Raw genomic sequence first — 5,000 nt, forward strand, 5'->3', positions numbered from 1 at the left:
ATTTAAGAATCTACTTTGCAGTTTCAGAACACTAACATGACTGTGAAGTGTACACAAGTAAAATGGGACCGTTTCAAAGTACCTAATCCCTCATAAACTTCTGAGAGGAAGCATGTAATAAATCTACCTAATTTTCTGGAAAAGAAAGAGGGAGGATTTTTGTTATCACCTCAGATGGGACTTAAACCCACAATCCCTGGCTTAGGAGGCCAGTGCCTTATCCATTAGGCCACTGAGGCACACATGCATAGCTCTTTTCTAGAGGCATTATTTAAATGTATTCTATGGTCAGACACCGGTGTGTGCACACAGGGCATTTCTCACTTCTCTCTATAAGTAACCTTCCCATTTTCATCCTCTTCCATCCCCGACTTTAACGCTCTCTTCTATGCTATAATGGAGACTTTGCAATTTTAGCAAGTGGAGAGAAATTGGAGAACCACTTTCGACTCCACACTTCTTCTTCACTTACTTCTTTTCTCAATATACTGGGCTTAGAAAATGGTATCAAGCCATCCTTATCATCAGTAGGACACGGAAAGAGGCACTAAGTCTCCTAACCAAGTTCAACCACACTCTGCAACTTAACCATTGCACTACAAATTAGGCAATGGGGGCATCAGCAAAGGCAGCCAGTGTGCCGATCCTTTATACATTTTGTGTAGTACTTTTCTTACTCGGAGGCAAAATCAGCACTTTAACTGCCCAAATCATACAGATTTTACACATGTACCACTCTATGCACACATAGGCACACACCTTGCAGTTCTTCTACACACACTTAAGCTAAAAACCCATTCTGTCACGTCAAAATTCTGCAAACCTATTACATATTCAGTGCGTCGGCATAGAAGCACTTTTTAATGCCACTAAAATGCACAAGTAGTTAGACTGAAGATGCAACCTGAATGAGTTTACAGTATGTACTCCACTTTATTAATGATTAGTACTGAGAAAGTGAGGACTACAAGAGTATTGGAAAAGACTTTTTCCACTCTGAATGTAAAGCAGATTGTGTGACCATTGGCCAAAAACGACCACGAAGGGACTCGAACCCTTAATCTTCTGATCCGAAGTCAGACGCCTTATCCATTAGGCCACGCGGTCATCCGTCCACCTGAGATGATTTTTATCATGTAGGTGGTATGCATGGATTGAGAACATATTATTGAAAGGTATTCAGGTTTACATCCCATAGTGTTCTTTCAGCTCTTTTTGCTGGAAGCACTTTTTTGGAATCTATATATTGAGAATTTTATGAGTACGATATGCTTTTGTTTTCCTTTTTCCATACAAACCTCTTTCCTCATGAGTTTAAAGCTCATTTGTATGCTCTACATAGCTCTGGACGTTTCCAGACGTGGAGTGAAACTGTTTTGAAAGTAGTACAAATTGCTCCTTCCTGCATATGCTAATTTTTCACACTCACATAGGTTGTATAAGTTTTATGAATCCTGGCTTGACCTATTCAAGTAGCTGAAAGCCTGTCACCACCTCTAGAAACAAGATTCACACCAATCCAATTCAAATCATTTTTTCCAAAGGAATATGTTCTGGCCGGTCGAAAATGCATCTCACAAAAATAGGCATTTAAGAATCTACTTTGCAGTTTCAGAACACTAACATGACTGTGAAGTGTACACAAGTAAAATGGGACCGTTTCAAAGTACCTAATCCCTCATAAACTTCTGAGAGGAAGCATGTAATAAATCTACCTAATTTTCTGGAAAAGAAAGAGGGAGGATTTTTGTTATCACCTCAGATGGGACTTAAACCCACAATCCCAGGCTTAGGAGGCCAGTGCCTTATCCATTAGGCCACTGAGGCACACATGCATAGCTCTTTTCTAGAGGCATTATTTAAATGTATTCTATGGTCAGACACCGGTGTGTGCACACAGGGCATTTCTCACTTCTCTCTATAAGTAACCTTCCCATTTTCATCCTCTTCCATCCCCGACTTTAACGCTCTCTTCTATGCTATAATGGAGACTTTGCAATTTTAGCAAGTGGAGAGAAATTGGAGAACCACTTTCGACTCCACACTTCTTCTTCACTTACTTCTTTTCTCAATATACTGGGCTTAGAAAATGGTATCAAGCCATCCTTATCATCAGTAGGACACGGAAAGAGGCACTAAGTCTCCTAACCAAGTTCAACCACACTCTGCAACTTAACCATTGCACTACAAATTAGGCAACGGGGGCATCAGCAAAGGCAGCCAATGTGCCGATCCTTTATACATTTTGTGTAGTACTTTTCTTACTCGGAGGCAAAATCAGCACTTTAACTGCCCAAATCATACAGATTTTACACATGTACCACTCTATGCACACATAGGCACACACCTTGCAGTTCTTCTACACACACTTAAGCTAAAAACCCATTCTGTCACGTCAAAATTCTGCAAACCTATTACATATTCAGTGCGTCGGCATAGAATCACTTTTTAATGCCACTAAAATGCACAAGTAGTTAGACTGAAGATGCAACCTGAATGAGTTTACAGTATGTACTCCACTTTATTAATGATTAGTACTGAGAAAGTGAGGACTACAAGAGTATTGGAAAATACTTTTTCCACTCTGAATGTAAAGCAGATTGTGTGACCATTGGCCAAAAACGACCACGAAGGGACTCGAACCCTCAATCTTCTGATCCAAAGTCAGACGCCTTATCCATTAGGCCACGGGGTCATCCGTCCACCTGAGATGATTTTTATCATGTAGGTGGTATGCATGGATTGAGAACATATTATTGAAAGGTATTCAGGTTTACATCCCATAGTGTTCTTTCAGCTCTTTTCGCTGGAAGCACTTTTTTGGAATCTATATATTGAGAATTTTATGAGTACGATATGCTTTTGTTTTCCTTTTTCCATACAAACCTCTTTCCTCATGAGTTTAAAGCTCATTTGTATGCTCTACATAGCTCTGGACGTTTCCAGACGTGGATTGAAACTGTTTTGAAAGTAGTTCAAATTGCTCCTTCCTGCATATGCTAATTTTTCACACTCACATAGGTTGTATAAGTTTTATGAATCCTGGCTTGACCTATTCAAGTAGCTGAAAGCCTGTCACCACCTCTAGAAACAAGATTCACACCAATCCAATTCAAATCATTTTTTCCAAAGGAATATGTTCTGGCCGGTCGAAAATGCATCTCACAAAAATAGGCATCTAAGAATCTACTTTGCAGTTTCAGAACACTAACATGACTGTGAAGTGTACACAAGTAAAATGGGACAGTTTCAAAGTACCTAATCCCTCATAAACTTCTGAGAGGAAGCATGTAATAAATCTACCTAATTTTCTGGAAAAGAAATTGGGAGGATTTTTGTTATCACCTCAGATGGGACTTGAACCCACAATCCCTGGCTTAGGAGGCCAGTGCCTTATCCATTAGGCCACTGAGGCACACATGCATAGCTCTTTTCTAGAGGCATTATTTAAATGTATTCTATGGTCAGACACCGGTGTGTGCACACAGGGCATTTCTCACTTCTCTCTATAAGTAAACTTCCCATTTTCATCCTCTTCCATCCCCGACTTTAACGCTCTCTTCTATGCTATAATGGAGACTTTGCAATTTTAGCAAGTGGAGAGAAATTGGAGAACCACTTTCGACTCCACACTTCTTCTTCACTTACTTCTTTTCTCAATATACTGGGCTTAGAAAATGGTATCAAGCCATCCTTATCATCAGTAGGACACGGAAAGAGGCACTAAGTCTCCTAACCAAGTTCAACCACACTCTGCAACTTAACCATTGCACTACAAATTAGGCAACGGGGGCATCAGCAAAGGCAGCCAATGTGCCGATCCTTTATACATTTTGTGTAGTACTTTTCTTACTCGGAGGCAAAATCAGCACTTTAACTGCCCAAATCATACAGATTTTACACATGTAGCACTCTATGCACACATAGGCACACACCTTGCAGTTCTTCTACACACACTTAAGCTAAAAACCCATTCTGTCACGTCAAAATTCTGCAAACCTATTACATATTCAGTGCGTCGGCATAGAAGCACTTTTTAATGCCACTAAAATGCACAAGTAGTTAGACTGAAGATGCAACCTGAATGAGTTTACAGTATGTACTCCACTTTATTAATGATTAGTAATGAGAAAGTGAGGACTACAAGAGTATTGGAAAATACTTTTTCCACTCTGAATGTAAAGCAGATTGTGTGACCATTGGCCAAAAACGAGCACGAAGGGACTCGAACCCTCAATCTTCTGATCCGAAGTCAGACGCCTTATCCATTAGGCCACGCGGTCATCCGTCCACCTGAGATGATTTTTATCATGTAGGTGGTATGCATGGATGGAGAACATATTATTGAAAGGTATTCAGGTTTACATCCCATAGTGTTCTTTCAGCTCTTTTCGCTGGAAGCACTTTTTTGGAATCTATATATTGAGAATTTTTTGAGTACGATATGCTTTTGTTTTCCTTTTTTCATACAAACCTCTTTCCTCATGAGTTTAAAGCTCATTTGTATTCTCTACATAGCTCTGGAAGTTTCCAGACATGGAGTGAAACTGTTTTGAAAGTAGGACAAATTGCTCCTTCCTGCATATGCTAATTTTTCACACTCACATAGGTTGTATACGTTTTATGTATCCTGGCTTGACCTATTCAAGTAGCTGAAAGCCTGTCACCACCTCTAGAAACAAGATTCACACCAATCCAATTCAAGTCATTTTTTCCAAAGGAATATGTTCTGGCCGGTCGAAAATGCATCTCACAAAAATAGGCATTTAAAAATCTACTTTGCAGTTTCAGAACACTAACATGACTGTGAAGTGTACACAAGTAAAATGGGACCGTTTCAAAGTACCTAATCCCTCATAAACTTCTGAGTGGAAGCATGTAATAAATCTACCTAATATTCTGGAAAAGAAAGAGGGAGGATTTTTGTTATCACCTCAGATGGGACTCGAACCCACAATCCCTGGCTTAGGAGGCCAGTGCCTTATCCATTAGGCCACTGA

At 39.9% G+C, this 5,000-nt stretch overlaps 3 non-coding genes across 3 annotated transcripts in view; all 3 read right to left on the reverse strand.

Moving 5' to 3' along the window:
• Positions 1 to 1,034: 1,034 nt before the first annotated feature.
• Positions 1,035 to 1,107, reverse strand: TRNAR-UCG (transfer RNA arginine (anticodon UCG)). The gene has a single exon. It is a non-coding gene; the product is annotated as a tRNA-Arg (tRNA).
• A 2,235-nt stretch (positions 1,108 to 3,342) lies between these two features.
• Positions 3,343 to 3,415, reverse strand: TRNAR-CCU (transfer RNA arginine (anticodon CCU)). The gene has a single exon. It is a non-coding gene; the product is annotated as a tRNA-Arg (tRNA).
• Positions 3,416 to 4,930: 1,515 nt separating this feature from the next.
• TRNAR-CCU (transfer RNA arginine (anticodon CCU)) overlaps positions 4,931 to 5,000 on the reverse strand; it is a 73-nt gene continuing 3 nt past the window's right edge. The window contains exon 1 of the tRNA in view: positions 4,931 to 5,000. This exon is cut by the window's right edge and continues 3 nt beyond it. This is a non-coding gene — a tRNA (tRNA-Arg).

This window comes from Triturus cristatus, chromosome 4_1 (assembly GCF_964204655.1).
Source record: "Triturus cristatus chromosome 4_1, aTriCri1.1, whole genome shotgun sequence".
Taxonomy (NCBI): domain Eukaryota; kingdom Metazoa; phylum Chordata; class Amphibia; order Caudata; family Salamandridae; genus Triturus; species Triturus cristatus.